The sequence below is a fragment of the Lytechinus variegatus genome, chromosome 1, assembly GCF_018143015.1.
Source record: "Lytechinus variegatus isolate NC3 chromosome 1, Lvar_3.0, whole genome shotgun sequence".
Classification (NCBI taxonomy): domain Eukaryota; kingdom Metazoa; phylum Echinodermata; class Echinoidea; order Temnopleuroida; family Toxopneustidae; genus Lytechinus; species Lytechinus variegatus.
Window position 1 is genome coordinate 47,654,240 of NC_054740.1, and position 21,243 is coordinate 47,675,482.

Below are 21,243 nucleotides of genomic sequence, written 5' to 3' on the forward strand. Positions count from 1 at the left end.
GTTGTTGTTGATGGCGGCATAAGACTGCTGATGCTTCGCTTTATATTCATGCAGTTGTTCTTGAATTGACGATTGTGTGAGCTTTTCGTCATTTCTCGTCTTGCTTTCGACTTCATTTTCCGCCACTGATAGAACATCGTAACGATTTTGAGTTGGAATCGTGGTTGGAAGTCGTTGCTCTTCTCGCTCAGTCTCTTTGAAAATTCCAGGTCTAATCGATACGGCACCCACGACATGTGTTTCGATTGTGTCAATCCTTTTATTCAAAGCTTCCATTTCTCTCAAGATTTTTTGGAGTAAGTTTCGGCAATTTTCGTCATCATTTAGGGCGTCTCCTGCTGGTTTCATTATCATCTCTACTTCTCCTTCGTCATTTACCTCCTGTTCACGGACGGCATCAACTGCATTTTTTTAATCGATCAACTAGCACTGCCTTCACTCCATTAGCATTTATGCCCCTCTTGCGTAGTTCTGAACGGAGTTGTTTCATCCGAAGTTGTTTTAAGTCTGCTGGTAAATTTTCCATTATGACGCCAGAGTAGGCCAATCAGGAAGGCAGCGTCGTTATGATGAAACGTTGATGTTGGTTGCGCAATTGCAGTGTTATGGCAATACGCAAATGTCCGAATTTGAAATATAATTCTGCTCTTAAAATGATGAAAAACGATGAAGAAACTGAAGAATATCTAATTAAATGTTCACCTAACGTTGAAGACTATGAGATATCCGGAATCGCCAAAATATTTCCAAGAGATCGATATGGGTTTCTTGAATAGAAATTAAGTATGAACGGTAAAAACCTTTAAATTCACGGAGCACCGACAAAACACGTCCTGCCTCTTTAATGACATATAAGCGCATTTTTTCGACAGCAAATTTCAGGTAATTGAAATTGTTCTTAATAAAAACAAAATGATAGTTTTTAAAGAGAATTTTATTCGCTTCATTTTGATATGATTGGTTTGCAATAATTTTGACTTTTAACATGCTTTTTTACTAATTTTTAATAGTTCCATGACAGTAAAGATACGGTATGGGACTGGCAACCGTAGCCGGCAGTGCGGCTGGCTCAGTAGCCAGATATACGCTGTGGTTGTGTTTCCTGACGGGTTGGGTGTCCGGACTCCTGACATCTCCTTTCAATTTTGAAAAGTTTACAAGCAATGTCTTTGATTTTTTTTTTAGCACAGAATGTAAGAAAATATTGTAAAGAACAAATAATGATGATGATAAGCATTATTCAAGCTATAGTTTTTGCTTTATTTTCCTGAGAAGTGAGATAAAATAAAAAAAAAACAGTGAGATAAACACCAACAGCAAGCCTAGACTTCTACAAATACAAGGCTTCATTTTTCAGTGTTCGGACACCAAACCCCTCATTGATGTTCCACAGATCCAAAACAAATTTTCCTGAAAATGAATCCCAAATTTTCTGAAATTCATAGACAATTCCTGGAATTTTCCATTTTGATTTTTAATGAAAATCTGGCAATAACAATTAATACAGTGAGCCTAAATTTGGTCCCAGAAGTGACCATTGACCAAATCAAGAAATTAAACATTTTTTGTTCATCATGTCCTCTTGAAAAGTAGGAAAAAGATTACGAAATGACGAGCGCAGAAAATTTTGAGCTTCGACGACGGAGCCTATTTCTGGATCCGGAGGAATGTTAGATCTAAATCTTTGTAAAATATTACATGAATATTAAGTTGCTACTGTAAATTGTCATTTAATTGTAATCATGGGCGGATCCAGGATTTTCCAAAAGGGGAGGCACATTTTCGTGAGGAAAAAATTGACATGCAGGACTTCACTGTCAGTTTACTTTCAAGGGGGGGGGGGGGATAGGGGCACACTTCTGCATTTCTACATTACCATTTTTAATTTTGTTTCTCAAGGGGCCCCCCTTGGCAATTTGTGGATTTTACTGAATTTCCTGGAATTTTTTCATTCTGGAACCTTTCCTGGAAAAATTAAAAATTTGAATTTCGGGAAGAGTGGAAGCACCCCATCCACTTGCATCCTCCAACCACTCTTTCTGTCTTAAGTCTATGCAACATTCATGTACAATGCACACTCAAAAATTCAGATCCATTCAGTTATTTTTTTTTATTCTAGAGTTAGAAATCTTTTTTTTTATTCAAAAGAGTGCTCAAAAAACTTTTAATTTTGAGCATATTTTTGTGAGGCCCTCTGTGACTGATGCAGATCTTCATCTGCACAGACTCTCTTTTTAATCTGTTTTTAATTAGAAAAAAATTATAAATTTCAAGAATTCAATTTAGTTTTGTGCCAAGGCATTTTTTTATGATGATGAATTCACTGTATAGTCAAAATTGACTGTTCCAAAATATCAAGTATTCATCCAGTCTAGATCAAGAGAAAATTGACACAGGTTACTAACTGTAGACAAGGTTATCACAACCTTGTGATAGCTTAGCACTGCATTTTTTTAAAGTCGTGTTAGACCACATGGATGTTTTTATATCACAACCTTGTAGTATTAGACAAGTGCCCCCATCATACCACTAGTTGCATGTCCGGACAGGTTGGGTATCTAGACCAAAAATTTCTTCGACTAGGCCAAGTAATTTGAAATGGTTTGGAATTAACATCAATTCTTTGTAGTTTTTCAAAGAAACTTTAAAGGCCTAATTTAGCATACATTTACATGTAGACCTCTACTCTGTTGATATGTATGGTGTGATAAGTAATTACAAAAGCCAATGATAATACATGCTTAGTTGACAAGATACGGTAATCATTGATGCACCAAATTTATCTAAGTTAGATCTAAATGTAGATTTTTTTCAATTTGATTATGGACAATAAAATAGGCCCTAATTGCTGCCGATGGATAAGCCTGTAAGCTGTTTAAGTATGATTGTTTGATTTCCATCATGAAAGTAATAAGATGTGATTATATTACATCCATTGTAGGGCTACATTGTGCAATCAGTCTTTCTTATTTCCTTGAAATCTTCTCCTTGAAATATTGCATCATGTATCATTCCGCCTGTCTTCTGACCGCATTTTGTGCAATGTTGGATGAGTTCGACTCTGATGAAGTTCTAAATTTAAATTCAGAACTTTCATTGGTGGCAACAGCATAAAATAAGGGTCAATTTCTCACTCTCTACCTCTTGTTTCTTTTATTTCATATTTAGCATACATGTAAAGATAATTTAGATAGTTGTTAAGAGGTTGTTTTATTAAGCAAATACATTGTAATGCCAATATGAACTTTATGTGGCATTGGATGGGTGAGGAAGTGTCTTGGCCGCATTAGTCTTCAGGCACAGATCGAATAAAACTTGTTCTAAGTGTGGCTCCACGTAAAGACTAGCACATACAAAACTTGCTGTCTGAGGGCTTTCAGTAAACAAGGCATGAGTAGGACGACAAGAACACACTTGTCAAAACGTCAAGATTGGGTGGTCCTTTTCAGGACCAACATTTGCCCAAGAAAGATATATGAGAAACTATGAAGAGAGCAAACATACATGTACACTGTAATATTTATATATCTCGATCTGATGATTGTCTATTGTAATTTTAGAATGTAATTTATTTTTTTGTATGTACTTCAAATGTGATTGTAATATGTTACTATGTCAATTGAATTATAATTGTAAATATGAAATTGAAAGTGGAAAATAAATAATTGAATTGAAAATTGAATTGAATTGATGACCGCAGTGGCGTCGATCCATTTTTCAGATTGGGGGGGGGGGCAAAATCATTAACGTTCCAAAGGCGCTGGATCGTACAAGACACCCACATAATACACAAGCGCACACACACACGCACACACATACACACACACACATATATATATATATATATACATATATATATATATATATATATATATTTATATATATATATATATATATATATTATATATATATATATGTATATATATATATATATATATATATTATATATATATATATATATATGTATATATATATATACATATATATTTATATATATATGTGACTCATGAGACACAGACACGTCGTATCTCACCAACAAATTAATGCGAGCGCGAAGCGCGAGCTGATTTTTTTTATAGTATACTGGCAGAAAAAGCGTGCCTGTTTAGAACTGTTTGTAGTAACTCATGAGGAGGATACATATCTCATTACACAGATAGTACGAGTGGCGAGAGTGAGCTAAAATTTCTTTATATTCTAACCTGAAAGCTTGATATTCTAAGCATTTTTGGTACCAATGATTAAGATTGGTATCTAAAAGAACAATAGATGCGAGCGCGAAGCGCGAGCTGAAAATTTGATTTTTCGATCTGAAAAAAGTGACAGTTTAATGGACGTTTTCGATAAAGAACAAGATATATAGGCCTATCCAGGAAATGATGAATGCAAATCGAAGCAGGAGTTCTTTTGAGGCTTTAAAGTGAAAATGGGACATTTGCATTCACCTATTTAATCATGAGAAGTTTGGGTTTTTGCTACATAAATGATGCGAGCGCGAAGCGCGAGCTGAAAATTTTTATATTCCAATCAGAAAAGCAGGCATTTCGAGCACGATTTTAAATAAAGAACTAGTTGTGTATCTCATTCTCGCTTGCTGCATTACAATCTTGTTTTTTTTTTGGCCACATCCGGAATTATTGGGGGGGGGGCAAAATGATATGTTTGCCCCCCCCCCAATATTTTCATTGATTTGATTTGATTTATTGTTTTCTTCTGCATCCATAACATTTGTATAATACATTTTTCATAACATAATAAACATAATATGTTAACATTTTTGGCATAAATTGTAAATAAAGATTACTAAAAAGATAATTCCAGACAAAAATGATTAACTATATAATGATTAACTATATAATTGGTGGGGCGATCGCCCCCCCTGCCCCCCCAGGATCGACGCCTCTGAAGATGGCCCTGTCTCTCAATCTGCCCTTGTCCCATCCGACTATACACCATTTGAGATGAGACCAAACAGAGAATTAATCTAAGCCAGAGACTTACATAGATCTAGATCTAATTTAGCAACCTAAACCCTTATGAGATTTGCTATCTATCCTCACTAGGTTGAATACTCAGGGGCGGATCCAGCTTTCGCCAAATGCCAATGGGGGGGGGGGCGAAAAATATTTTAAGCAACATTTTTCTCGATTGGCCGCCATAATTCTATTTTTTGTTGGTTTTTCAGGGGGTAGTCCTAATTAAAGAGTGAAGTCTTAAGTATATGTTAGTTTTTATTGTTATAAACAAGACAAGGTATCTCATGTGGTCTTAATATAAACTAACAGCGCGAAGCGCGAGCAAAAAATTCTTTGATATTTTATGTCCTTAGTACTGAAGATTCTGAGCAGTTTTTATAGTCATGAACAAAGATAAGTATCCAACTAAAAATGCGAGCCCGATGCGCGAGCCGAAATTTTATTACAGTAACGTGAAAATTAAGGGACTCAATTAGGACTGTTTTTAGTGATTAATGAAGAGGATACAAGTATCACCAATTAAATAATAAGAGTGATATTCCGACCTGAAAACTGGACGGTCGAAGCGCATTTTTATTTAAAATTAAAGAACAAGCTTGTGTGTCTCAAACAATAATTAAATGCAAGCGCGAAGCACGAGCTTAATTTTTTTATATACTGACGTGATAAAGGAGCATTTTGACAAATTTTGGAAATATTTCCCAAAGAGGATAGGTATCTCACAAATAAAACAATGCGAGGGCGCAGCGCGAGCTGAAAATTTTGATATAACAATTTGTGTAAATCAAAAAAAAAAAATGAAAGCTTGATGTGTGAGCTAAAATATTGTGTGCAAATTGATTTCAGAACTGGATATATAAAGTTCCATTTAATCCTCTTGAATGGTATTCTTTACACAGGCAATGCGAGCGCGATGCGCGAGCGAAATGTTTTAAATAAAGTCTATTTTCCAATTCTTCCCCTCATCTTTTTCTTGTATCCTTTCGGGGTCGGGCCGGCCGTAACGAGGCTGTAAATTACACATCATGAGTATAATAGCTCTTTTTTTACTTTTCTTCCTGCTTTTCGTAGTTTCTATCAAGATAAGAGTACACTTTTTCTGCAGGTTGTCAAAAATTAGGGGGGGGGGGCGGGGCCTGCTCGGCCCCCTCCTGGATCCGCGCCTGATACTAGTGGAATTCAGTGCAAAAGGCCATCGCTTAATTCGATTCTCCGCACATACAGTCGACAGATTGATAAAGAAAATACTGACAACAGACTACCCTGGAAATAACGAAGGTATGAAATTAAGATAAATTCCCTATTTCTAAATATTTTCAGGAATATTTCAAAATCTTTGAATTATGCCGGGTTGAATACTAGTGCCCATATACGGTACGAACACTCAGGTGAGTACGTATTTATAACCACAAATTCAGTGGACTATTTACAAATTTCACACTGTATTTTGTGATCTTAGGTTATTTTTCTACCAAATTAGAGAGTTTGCTATCATTCTTCTGTTAAAGGAATGCAAAATTTGGTCTTTGAAATTGAAGTTAGATTGTCATCGTCGCCCAGTGCCGCCTGTATGTTGCTGGTAGTGTTGCGGTTATGCCGCTGTGTTAACCACATGTATTTTGTACGGGCTCCTAGCCGATCGGGCATCGAGATTGATTGATTAAAACAAGAAGAATGAAGCTACTTATCAGGGGCGTAGATAGCGGGGGGGGGGATGGGGGGGGATGCATCCCCCCAGAATTTTAGGTGGGGGGGGATGGTGTGTACAATCATCCCCCCAGGTTTCTGTGGGGGAAGACGCAAAACTATACAGTAATAAAGCAATGAATGCTAGTTAAAATCAATCAATAATAATAGCAGTAATAATCATAACGTACAGCAATGACAAACATGATCAAAAATGGACATTTATTCAGAGTCAATCATCTTATATGCATTTACAACTTGCAAGTTTTAAGTAATAACAACTGTCTTGCGTCGTCATATACATTTAAGGATCGTTATTCAGAGTTTCACCAAGTACATTTCCTTATAATAAGATGTATTTGCAAGGGAGATAAGTTCAAAATATTTCATTACAGATTTAAGAAAGTGTCGCTTAATCACTCCCTTTCAGAGCAATTGCTTTCATAACACATTAACACTGTTCAAACGAATTAGTAAGAAATTACCTATACACATACACTGACCTTTTTACCTGCTGGCCATGTCCTCAACCGCTACTTTGCAAAGGAAAGGTGAAAAATTTCAGTCTCTAAGGAGCGAATTAGTAAATGAATGATTTTGGAATGAAAGTGCAAATTTTGGATGGCCTCAGTGATATCCAAGGTTTTTTTTCAATCAATAATCACTCTTTCATATATTCACTCCTTAAAGAGTGAACTATTTCACTAATTTTTTCAGAGTACTTTGCGCTTTTCAAAGAAGGTAGAATCATCCAATATATAGACATGCCTTAATTCACGAAGGCAGATTGAATCAATCCATGGATACATTTGATTAATGGTCTAAGATCACAGAACAAGCCTAACTCGACCCTCAGCGTGTTCATTGTCGGACCTTTGACAAAAAACCATAATCATCTCGCGCATTTACGCGATAAAAATTTGACTAATTTCTAGACAAGATTCAATTTAACCTTGTGAATTTCGGTCAATGTAATGACGTGAAATTGTCCAAGCATGTCGCAAGCAAAGCGTTTGAAAACGTCAAAAATTACGACCTTCTTCAAAAGTTGTCAAGAAACTGATGAAGACCGGCCATCAACGTCACAGTTGGAGGACGAACAAAGAACACCAAGTGGGGATGTTATCTTTAACTCGTCTGCTTTGGCCCATGATATTTTGTTTTTATCGAGTACGTTATCTCCTTCATTCTTTATATTTATATATTAATTATATATATATATATATATATATATATACATTATATATTATATATATATATATACTTATGTACATATATGTATATATATATATTAATATATATATGTATATATAAATAGGGATCATCCCCCAGGTCTAAGGACCTGTCTACGCCACTGCTACTTATTGTACACTGTAACGTAGATCTAGACGGAGATCTGCATCTATCTTCAGTAGATCGAGACCCAGTCAGGAATAAACTGTGAAGTGGAGTGTGGATGATATGAAGATAAATTGCCTGTCATTGTGTTAATCTTCACTTTCACTTTTCAGTTTCAGATATCAAATTTATTTTGCATAACTTCAGGCTTCTGCATTTAGCCCCCACCCATTTTAACTTAGGCCTATTGTTATTTATAAATATAGTTAGACTCTGCCTTAGAAATAACTAGACCAAAAGTTTCAGTCTCTCTATTTTGGTTGTTCCGCTGAACTGCGTTGGCTCACTCACGAATAGATCTAGTAAAATGTCCGAAATTGTTGAATAAATCCCCAGAAACGACGGTTATTCCTGTCTAAGAAATAACACGCTGCTCTTCATGTTTGTCTTATTATCAATAGACTAGGACCTAGATCTAGATAGGCCTAACGTTAGATCTAATTTCTAACTTGGTTAACAGAGGATCTAGTGTTGTTTCTTATTATTTTAGACTTACTTTACTTGTATTCATCGATGCTTTCTAATTCTAGGCCAACCTAATTTAAATCTAGTCATCTAACTTCCACTTTCCCTACCTGCGAGTGACACTTACCCCGGCCCCAGGGCTTATGATCTAGGTCTGGGCCTAAACGACTCCATTTACATGTACGAGTATGACTGTCAGTGTCAGTGGACCAAGGACTAGATCTAGATCTACTCTTGGTCAATAATGTCAATGAAGTTTAAACTAAAGTTTCAGCCAGGAATAAAAGTCAGAGTCAGACATCCAACCCATATAGCCTAGATCTGGGTTTAGAACAAAAGCTTTACTTTCTAAGTCTAGTCTAGATAGATTGAGAGTCCATCGTTATCTAGATCTAGACCTACGAGCATTTTAGATACGCGAACGCTGCACAGCTCTGAGTCTTGGACTAGATCTATACTTTCTTACAAATAGATCTAGTGCATGAGATGAAATTATGTTAAAGTCAAATGAAATAAGATTCGGAAATAAAAAGATGCAGATGTTTTTTTTTTTTGGGGGGGGGCAGACATGTGAAAAAATTTAGAGAAACTAAAAAAAAAAAATCTAAAATTCAGAAAGCGAGGGACAGAAGTGACCAATATTACCTAGGGCCGTTTCGTGCATTTTCTAAAATAAAATTGAAGGATGACATGCAATTCTTTTTTTATGAAGGTTTTCACATTTCAGCTCTTACCCAAATCCCTCCCCTATACATACGGCCATGAAAAAGATCACTTCTTATTATTGTACTGTCTTTATTTCACAAACAGGTTGAGTTTGAAGAACAAGAAAAACAGTATAGAGGTCTACCTATATGGTTCAAGATGATGATCATAAGTGCAGATTCTCATCCAGGTATGAAAGTTAAACTATACCCATTCAAAATTACAGATACATTACATGCATTGAATGTTAACCATGTTTACATTAAATAAAAATAACCTGAGCCACAAAGAGGTAGGATCTGTACTGAATATACACTTCTTAAATATACAGGCTCTCGAGTCTAAAGTAGAACCAATGTCAAAAGTAATGTACCTTGGGCAAATTTATAAAATAAGGTCATGTCCTTGATCTACTAGTAATTAAATTGCCTTTTCATTTCCTACTTGTTTATAAACAAAGCAATATTTATTTTTCATTAGTTATATTTTATAAAATTCATTTTATTCATTCTTTAGTGTGATATTCATATTTGTAGATTTACGATTTTTTTTGTTTTACATTTTGTCTAATAGGATGATGCAGTTTGACAATTTCCATGGAGGTGATTGTTGATGATAAATAATTGGTGAAGTAGGCTTAATAGAACAGTGCCTGGATCACAAAGAGAAATACAAACTACAGCAGTTATATGAGTGAGTGAGTTAGTTAGTGATTATTTGTTATAATGGAGGTTGTTCACCTTTTTTTTGGCAACAAATAGATCTGCCTTAGAAAAACCCATTTCAATTTTGTTTTTAGATTATAGTTAGTGCAGGTCGTTTTTAATTACAGATCAAAATATTCTGTGCAACAAAACATACCAACTTTAATTCTGACTATTCATATAATTTACATATGTTCATTTATATATTCATATTTACGAGAAATCTCTGACATTTTTTCAAAGAGTACCGTTAGAACGGAGAGTGGTATGTAAACTGCATAGAACAGGTTTAAGTGATATGCTTTATAGAAGTACAAGTTTATAATTAGTAGAAGTAAGATATCCTATGTTATGTGTTGAAGAAACATATGTATGCATAGTCTCACTTTTCTTAAAACATTTATGTTTTATAAATCATGACAATTTAAGTTAATTGATTTTCTTTCTCTATTTTTCAATCTGCAGGACTGGTGTAACAGATGTTTTCATTCAAGAAATCCAACAACTCAACATTGAAGACTTAGGAACCACGTGATGAAGATGGAAATTAAAAAAAAAAAATATTATCACAACCCAAATTCATGACGTATGAAATTTCTTATTGATTTTCACTAACTGGTTGCAAAAAGAGAAGCTATAAACATACAAATAGGAGCAGCGGATTGAAGTTGAAAGTGGGGGGGGGGGGGGGGTGGCTCACAGGGAAAATGCTGTTTTATGTGAAATTTTTAAAAAGTTGCGAGCGAGCAAAATTTCGACATTTAAAAAACAAATATCCAATTTAGTGATATATTTCGACAAAACGATATATTTCACCCTTTTTTTTCTTGGTCGTGATTTTTTTTTTTTTTGGGGGGGGGCAAGAGCATTGGCGGCGGAAGGCAAAAAAATTAGGGGGGTCCACCTAAATTTATCCACCTAAATCTTAGAAAGGACCACAAAAATTTCCAGCAAAAAAAGGTTGTCAACCACAATTTTTTGGGGGGGCCCACAACTATTTTAAGGGGGGGGGGGTCTACCTGAATTTAGGGGGGACGTAGGAAAAAAATTGACGAGCAAAAGATTCTCAACAAAAAATTTAGGGGGGACATGTCCCCCTATCCCCCACTTAATTCCGCCGCCTATGGGCGAGACTCCTTCAAGCCCCCCTTCCCCCCCTCCATCTGTACGAAACTGCTTATATACTCCACTCACGTGAATTATTAAACTTAATGCACAAAGGATTTCCTTCAGAAGTATATTATAGAATTGAAAATATTGTTTTCTTGCTTCAAAGGGCACTCGTCATCGTGACCATAAAACAGATCCTTCTCAGGTGAAAGGGGCACAGAACAAGTTCTTAAGGGCACTTTTCTTGGGTAAAAGGGGGCAGTGATTCAAGAAAGGGCACTTTCAAGAAGGCGAGGGGGCACTTTGTAACACATGAAACGGGCCCTCAGATGGAAGGACACAGAACACGTGGGGGGCATTTTTGAGTAAAAAATTGCATATAAGGAAGAGCACTAATTGGTAACACCTAAAACAGGTTCTCATCAGGTGAAGGACACAGAACACGTTCGTGAGGGGGCAATTTTTTTGCATAAAAAAGGCACTTTTCAGTGCTTCAAATAAGTAGGGGGAATTGTGCCCCCCCCCAGCATACAAAAAAAAATCTTTTTGGTTCAAAGTATTAACATACGCTTATAAGAAAGAGGTAAAGCTTAATCCTCTGATAATGAGATTTATTTCTGAATAATTAATAAAATTCACCACTAACTAGAGAATTCCTTCATGTCTTTCATTTGTGTTCATATAGTATTTGTACAGAGCTAAAATGAAAGGGATTTGGAATTGGCAAAATTCAAAATGAGACGAAGATCGAGAGAGGGAAAGAGTGATGAGAAGTTTGTTGAAAAGAGTTGAGAAGAAATGGAGAGGCACATACAAAGATTTAATTTAGAGGGGGTGGTAAGAGAGCTGATGTTGGAAGTATGAACAAAAGAGGTGGAAGACAAATAAGACGAGATTTTTTGGAAACCAGGAGATCTGACAGATAACAAAAGGGAAAAGAAGAAGGAAATATATGAAGAGTTAAGTTGCAAAAGGGGCTAGGGCCACTCCCAAGAAAATCATTCTTTTTATTCTCCCATATTGCAATATTCTTATGTGAAAATGAATTTTCATGATTAAAATTCGGTATAAAAGAAATCTACTTATCTTCATATTTTTTAAGATATTTTTTTCCAGAAAAATTATGTATGGACTTAACCCCTTTTGAAAAAAAGTGAATTTTCTTTTTTTTAGTTCACTTTTTTTTAATGGGAATTTCCACTTTTCGATGGTATCATCTTATAGAGCTACTAAAAATATATTAAGACATAAAAATCAAATTTGATTAAAAATGGACCTAACCCCCTTTTAAAGGTGAGCTCTTCATATGTAGGAGAAAGGCGGCACAAAAGAACATGAGTGGGAAAAGGATTAAATGAAAAAAAAAACAGTAAGAAATGCTGAAGAATAAAGGGGACAGGAAACATATTGAATATGATAAACTGGGGCCCGTTTACAAGCTAACTACGAATACCAATCATTATCAAGGTTCCCACGGATATCACAATAATAGCGATGTTTAAATAGCTCAGTGTAATTCATTATGAAACGGACGCCAGAAGAGAGCAGGCACGGGAATCCATGAATATTTTTTTTTTGCTTCTCGAAATTTGTAACCAGAAATGACTCTTTTAGTGGTGAAATTTTTTTTTTCAGTATTCATACTCAACCAGTGAAAATGAATACCATCATTGTAATATCCACGATTTGCACCCACCCCTACCCCCCCCCCCCAGATAAAAAAGAAAAAAAAAACTTTTGGGTCAGTACAACAGCTCCCTTTGATATTTCCGCGGCCTCTGCCGGCTATTTAGAGTCGAGATTCTTTACATTTGTTAAAAACTAATATTGCTGGTATGTCTGAATTTAAGGATGGCAATAGCACTAGAGACCTTTTTACCTATTTGCGACTTGATTAGATCTACTCTTTTCATCTTCCCTTTTAGAATTAGCATAGGCATATAAGACGCAATACAAACATTGTTTTGTTTTTAAGTAATATCGCTTGTGATATCGATACTTTATGAAGCGCAACGTATCATCTCAGATTTGCGCTTTCTTGATTCGCTGCATCCTTCGCGTCACGAGCGCGTAACAAAATGAATACATTAATGAATTTTCCAAGTTGACCTTTGTCATTGCGCTGATGTGCGTATTGTCTAATACACGTACAAAACCACAGTTGACGAGGGAGCATCATACGAAATTAATATTAATGAGGGCTTATTTAAGCTTCTAATAGATTAAACAAAATGGCGGTAGCTTCGGGGGCCTGGCTATACGCTAGGGCACGGGGGCCGTGGCCCCTGCCTGCTGCACTGCATATTAGGTACAGTACGCGCCCGGCCCGAATATGACAACTTTTGCCATTGGCTTGTGGTCTGACACATGTTTATTTAAAGCTAAAACGCGAACGCAAAGTTTGACCAATGAACATTATTCTTACATCATCGTAAAGCTTAGAAAAAACTGCACAATGACTCATGGGAACTAAGATGTACGATACCATCAAGCGAAATTGGAACGAGTGGTAAATCGTTTGTGGTGACATAAAGTAGGATTTTACGTTGAGTTTCATCCTATTTTTGATATGAAAGGGATGTTTTTGACCCCAAAACGCGAATGTAATTAACATCTTTGCAAAAATTTCAATTATTTAATGGAAATAATATGATATCATCAACATTATATCATTGGAACTATGGATAAAAGTGGGAACTTTTTTCAGGAATGACAAAATTGTTAACAAAACATGAAATTTCCAATGGTATTTCCATAGAGTGGTAGACACGCGCGGAAAGCACGCGCAGTTAGTGTCCTATAGAATTCGATATGTGAAAATGGCCACCAAAGGCACTTATCGTGTATATATATACAATTTGGGTGGAGACAAATCTTCACAAAAAGGGCATATGACAGCCATTTTGAATGTTGAAATACAGTATTTATCACCTAAATTACATAAGATGTTATATATTTTGTTATAAATCATGTTTTCAGACAATATTCCACTCATACATCACCATTTGACCAAGCAAAGCCAAATTCTGTTCAAATGATTTGTTCCCATTCATATTGTGTATAATACCGTAAGGGACTGTAGCGGCCATTTTGACTTTAAAATAACCGTATTTATCATCTAACTGGCAGAATAAATGATATATCTTAATTGAAATGATGCTTTCAGACAATATTTTACTCATAGCTCACTATTACGTGCATTTATGGTGCTCACTCCTCTCAATATTGGTTTCCCACTTTGCATTGTACATAATACGGTTAATGTCGATGGCAGCCATTTTGAAAGTCGAAATACAGTATTTAACACAAACTTGAAACCTGAATGATATATTTCGTTAGAGAATAAATTTTTAGACAGTATCAAGTTAATTTATCACTTATATATTGTAGCTCTCAATCTTGTGTTTCTTTTCTCCTATTTCTCATTGTGTATAATACTTTTAGGGCATTTGGCAGCCATTTTGAATATCAGAATACAACATTTACCACATACATAGCATATTGATAATATATTTAGTTCATAATTATGTTTGTAGTCAGTATTCCAGTTGTTTAATCTTCATAATAAGCATTTTAGTGATCACACTTGAGAATTTTTTGGCTCCCATTGCAATTGTACGCAATACTGTTTGGGCCAGTGGCGGCTATTTTAGATATCAAAATACTGCGATTTTCCCATATATGACATTACAAATTATGTATCTCGTTAGTAATGGTGATTTACATATATTACTTCGTTCACACATCGCGATATTTTGCAGTTTAGTGCTCATTTTTGTGAAAATTATTTTTCCCTATTCATATTGTACATGATAGTGTATACAATGGCCTATGGCGGCCATTTTGAATATCGGGAAAATAAATATTTTCTTAAAAATTATTTTTTAAGATTGTATTTCACTCCTGCCAAACAATTTCATGCATTTCACAGCCAATGTGCGGACAATTTTATGATTTTCATGGGTAATTTGCATATTTTGGCGGCCATATCGGATTTGCCAATTTGCGGAAAATGCTCAAGGTTACACGAGTGGCATCATTCAGATTCGTAATCAGCCCCCTCGAATCGACAAGAAACCATAAAAAAATATTGTATATATATAAAAAAACACGGTTATGCCTCTTTTATCCTGGACTAGACTAGTGTATTGAGGGAGGCGGATTGCGAAGCGAATCGCTCATGAATAATTCATGATTCTTCAGTGGCCATCCTACGGTTTAAAAATTCGCAAGCGGCGAGAGTGTATGGAGACCATTCATTTATGTAAAGAGTGTGCTCGTTCATTCGTTCATGTACAAATTGATGAAGCTATAGAACTATTTAAAGTCCATGCGCCTGCGCTCTTCAGTTTTATAGCTCAACTTATGAATAATTCATATACCATAGCGTTTCCATTACATGTAAAGAAAAAATATTCGCCGACCGGAATGCTCGACTACCTCCAACCCCCCCCCCCGGGGGGGGGGGACACTCAGTATATAAGGCATAGTGGGTATGTGAAGCGGAGGGGACCCCCATTTTCACACTCAAATTTCCGTTCCAAGGCATAGCATTTTTGTCTATTGAGAAAAAGAACAAAGAAAGCCGCTCCAAAGCATAGCATTTTCTTCTTATCGAGAAAAAAAGAAGAAAGAAATCCGCTCCAAATTAGCTTCGCATATTTTTCGTTACGCTGTTCCGATCGCATTGATCTGCACTACAGTAGACCAGTTCGTAGTTACTTCATGGGCAATTTTGGTCAAATGACCTTTCATTTATTTTTATCATGATAGGCAGATTTCAAAGCAAGATATTACGTAAGCTTGCCTTACATAGCAGGATGAAGAAATTGAATAGACCAGGTGACTAGAATAGCACACCATTAAACACTTAATGAAGGTATTTGTTGCATTCCTACTTTGAATGCAAATCTTAGCATGTTGCACAGTCATGACAGTGTACTTGACAAACTGTGAAATACCAGTCGTTTGTGGAAGCATTGTTGTTTTTTGTCGATGTAAATGAAAACGACAATTCAAAAGAATATATGAATAATCAAGACATCAAAGTTGGTGCTTATCTCATTAGATTTTAAAGCAACATGTCACTTTAGTACAAATGACCTTCTCCTGTTCATGCGTAGAATCTTTTGATCATGCGCAGAAAGGAACTACGAACTGGCTTATTAGCTGCAATTTTGGTGAAAAGCGACCGCAGAGCGCTGTCCTACCCCCCCCCCCCGGGGGGGGGGGGCACTCAGTATGTAAGGCATAGTGGGTATGTGCCGCGGAGGGTACCCCCATTTTCACACTCAAATTTCCGTTCAAGGCATAGCATTTTTGTCTTATTGAGAAAAAGAACAAAGAAAGCCGCTCCAAAGCGTTGCATTTTCTTCTTATCGAGAAAAAAGAAGAAATAATCAGCTCCAAAGCTTCGCATATTTTTCGTTACGCCGTTCTGATCGCATTGATCTGCTACAATTAGTTGCCATTTTGTTGAAAAGCGGCCGCAGAGGACGCACACCACTAATAGGATCCGGCAATTTCGGGAATCCCCAAAATGATGTAATGGTTGGAAAAATATTCATATAAAATCAACGGTGCATATCTGAACAATTTTTTTCATATGGGCATAGAGAGGGATTACTACTGGATCTGTTCAGTCCCATGGGAGAGCAGTAATTTGTCAATGCTGGGTTTTATGGGAACTTAATTAGTTGCCCAAGAAACCCTGTGAGCACTGTGACTGCAACCAAGTTTGCACGTAGTCTTGTTTTGAGCCCCTATAGTTCGAAAAAATGCTGAAAAACATGCACCTTTTCATATATTTAGCGTTTGAAGGATATTGGATGAACTACCAAATGATAAAGGTGTGGATGATGTGATTTCTAAGACTTATTTTGGCGATTTTTTTCAAATCTCATTTTTAACACATGAGTCTATGGGGAAATAGTTAGTGGTGTGTGCCCTGAACAAGTGATGTGCAGTATAAAGGGCTAGTTGGATGTAATTGCTGCTGGAAGGGAAACCGATTGAAAAGAAGGGGAGCAAACACACTGAATAAATGCCTGTCATGTTGTTCTATCTGGAAAACCCAATTGACAGCTAACTAGGCACTTTTTTCTTCAAATCACTCAAACAAATATAAAAATGCCAGTTTTGCCATTGCCTTTGTATGTAATTTTGGCACTTGCCTATATTGGGGTCTTAAATTCAAGGCTAGCATGCGCGTAGTAATCATAAATACATGTAGTTTGTAGAACAAAGTGATAAACAGGCCAGCATCTAGTTTATTGTTAGCAATTCTCTTTTAACATCTTCCAAAGATAGGATTTCAGTCAGGTTAAATGGAATAACATGACAAGGTAAAATTTGAGGTTTTTAAATCGAATTTGATAGCAATGATCGTCTGGGTACTTGATTAATTATTAAAGGCAAATTTCGTATTTATTGTTAATTGTTAGGACTAACTTATTTGTTAATGTTAGACGTTGGGCCCAGCCCCTTATTACGTTAGACCCCCTAAGTTAGATAGAGGCTAGACCTAGACTATAACTTGTTAGTGTTGTGTTCCAACTTTGTCAAAATTTTAGACAGTATGACAGACACAAAAGGGCTAAGATTTCACCACATTTCTCAGCTGTCTTTTGGAAACATCTTTCCAGTTGGAATATCATTGCTATTGTAAACAAATTTACAATAGATGTCCCCTCTCCCTTTTTCTTTTTTGCTAGCCCCACCTGTCATGATGTTTGGTACAGCTGTTTTCTCCCTGATTCTGTTTTAACTATCTCTCTGGAAATTTTTTAAAGCAGGCAGTTGATTCAAATTCACAATTCATGCACTTGAATAATATGGTAATAACTGCAATTCCTCTTATTTTTCCCCTTTTCTTCAGGAATCATCGACTCCATGTTTGAACACCAGTTCCCAGGCCAGGGCTAAATGTGTATGCTTGTTGGCAAGCTTCAGTGATGACCACGGAATGCTTCTCTACATCAACAATCCGTTGGCCGACAGTGGGACCATCAGTGGTACAGAATCTTCTGATGTCTTTGGTCTGAGAATGATTGTCGTGAAAAAGCGACTGACAAGTTTATCATATTGGTGAAGTTATCGTGCTCATCAAGGACAATTGTACACTCCAACCAAGTCCTCTCATGTTAGACATACATATTTAATCTTTAGAATACTGTTGGGATTACCAAGCTACCCACTTCAGCACCATGCATGTTCCATGCACTGTATGGCCAGGTACAAAGAATTTCTTTTACTTGTCAGATAGTTTCTTGGGGCCCATTGTTACTGTATTTGGTTTGATTGGGGAAATTTCCTCTTGCATTTTAATATACACTTTTCTAGTGTGCATCTGAAATAATGTCATAATCATCCCCCCTCAATCAATCAGAAAAAAAAATCACAAATTATGGCATGATTTTTTTATAATAAAGTTTACAGACAACCCCCTTTTTTATCCCAGAAGTGCAGCAGTAACATACTTGTAGCAAGGATTCCCTGAGTATTTTCATGTCCTTCACCTAGTTTACATGAAACATTTGATATGGTGACAGATTGGTGCTAATTACACACTGACCATGCATGCTGAATAGCAATAAATTGATGTCCCCTTCTTGTTTGCTGTGGATCATGATGAATATCACAATTTATTTAGCTCTCATTCTCTGTCATTTTGCTCTCCCCCCCCTATACCCCCCCTCTCTCTCTCCCTCCCTCTCCTCTTTCCTCCATTTCTCATCCCTTTCTATATCCAACTCATTATATCTGCCTCCTGTAAAACCCTGAATGTGATTACACATGATACACTTATTTTTCTTGTATTTCTATTGTTTTTATTGTTTAGATCCTGAATTGTGCTATCAGTTTCAATAACTCATGACTTAGAAAAATGAAATAGTACTATTGAAATGTATTTATGACAATTCAAAGACAAGGATCACCATTTAATTTCAATTCATGAATATGGATTGAGCAAAATTATCTCTTTAAAGTGCACTGTTTAAACTGTGTGTATTCTGTATGTATTACACCCCTGAAGAGACAATGTTTATTCCCTGTTCCAAAGAGAACAGGGTCTCGAAACAATTTTTTTTAAACATTATGCATATGATACCCTAAGGTTGTGCCAATGTTTTATTTTCCAAGTTCAGTGCAAATCGCACCCTCTGAAGTCGGGAATCCCCTAAATGATGTAAAGATTGGAAAAATATTCATATAAAATCAACGGTGCATATCTGATTTTTTTTTCATATGGGCATAGAGAGGGATTACTACTGGATCTGTTCAGTCCCATGGGAGAGCAGTAATTTGTCAATGCTGGGTTTTATGGGAACTTAATTAGTTGCCAAATAAACCCTGTGAGCACTGTGACTGCAACCAAGTTTGCACGTAGTCTTGGTTTGAGCCCCTGTACGTAGTTCGAAAAAATGCTGAAAAACATGCACCTTTTCATATATTTAGCGTTTGAAGGATATTGGATGAACTACCAAATGATAAAGGTGTGGATGATGTGATATCTAAGACTTATTTTTGGCGATTTTTTTCTAATCTCATTTTTAACACACGAGTCTATTGGGAAATAGTGTGATGTAATCAAGGTAGATGATAATACAAAACAAAAATGTTTTATATTTCAATCAAAATCATGATGATGCTGTATTTGGTTAACATTAAGATGTAAAGCAAAGCATTTTCCAGTGATGAATGATACTGGACTACACATAGGCCTTGTGTGTAAAGAAATGCGTTTTTATTTTGTTTTTTATTATTTTCTTTTAGTATTTCGCCGCTTTGTGTATAGCATGAAATTCATCAAGTTTGAATACACTTGAAATAACCATTAAAATATTATCAGAGCAAATTAGGAGTGAAACTCATATAGAATATATGGTGCGTAATCCTATGACATAAATATACTTCGGAATTTGAAGTGAAAATAGAAGCACATTTCCCTATGATGAGGACGCCCATCGCTCAGATATTGGTTGATTTGTATTATATTGTTGTGGAGTGTATAGAAACTACTTTGGTAACATCACTATTGTCTGAAAATTTAAGTGTGAACAAACCCTTAGAAAAAACCAATCCCTAAACACAGACAAGCTGTTCCCCAATCCACCTGATACCAGATTTGTTTCAATTACATTTATATAAAAGATTTGTTATCCATTGCTGAATTTCCTTGGCTAGTAATAAGAGTGTTTGAAACATATACTACATTTATTGTTATTGATAATTCATTGTTATTCTAGTTTTTTACAGTTCACTATATTTTAACTTTGTCTTTTAAGTGCAGAAGTCTGCTCAAATTATGATTATTTTTTTATATTTTACGTGCGTAAATCTGCACTGGTTTCTGAGTAAGGTTAGCATTATGTCTATTTCTATCGTTACCACAATTATTATGGAATGATTTATGTTTATTATTTGATATTAATTTACTGCACATGTATATAGTTGTGAAGTATTTGTTTGGGAGAGAGAATGAGCGCAAGAGAACACGGAACAATGGTCAATGTTTCACTTATAGTTTTTTTTCTCCTATTTTTCTGTATATACTCTATATTTTTTTCTATTTCTTTGTATTGACTTTATAATGTATATAGTTCATTGACCCCAGTGTATCTATTCCTCTGATATTGCTTTCTTTGATAATTTTTTTCCACAAGGAGGGGAGCCTCACTTTTCCAAAGAAAGGGGATGTAATGTAGTGATTGTATAAATCACTACATATACACAGTCTAGACTTCATAATGTATATATGCCCCCTTCGCAGAACCATCCTTTTCAACCCCCTTCTCAGAACCCTTATTCATTAATTTAATCCAAGCCATTAAAACCCTTATTGTTCATAGTCAAACAAACCCCAATCAGAGAACAAAAGAACTGCCATCCCCTTCCCAATAATTAAACCCCTCTAGTCCTATATCCAAACCCTTGGATTATAATTTGTGTAGAAGCTTTAATATATATTGAGTGTACACCCAAGGGTCGAGAAAGAGAGAAGTGAAGATCATCACAGAATTAAGATCTACATCATTGTACGTTGTGGCATGCTTTTCAACTCTACATGTAATATTGCTGAAGATTGATTATTGATAAAGTTTCTTGATTGAAATGTACATCGAACGTTCCTGCGTGGTCATTGATGCTCCCAACTAAGATATAAACGATCCCAACACAACAATAGTTAGTGGTGTGTG

General features: G+C 35.8%; 1 long non-coding RNA gene across 1 annotated transcript; it reads left to right on the forward strand.

Moving 5' to 3' along the window:
- The first annotated feature begins 9,399 nt into the window (after nt 1–9,399).
- LOC121406458 lies at nt 9,400–10,433 on the forward strand. The gene is made up of 3 exons (XR_005968813.1): nt 9,400–9,420; nt 9,804–9,923; nt 10,400–10,433. It is a non-coding gene; the product is annotated as an uncharacterized LOC121406458 (long non-coding RNA).
- The last annotated feature ends 10,810 nt before the right edge of the window (nt 10,434–21,243 follow it).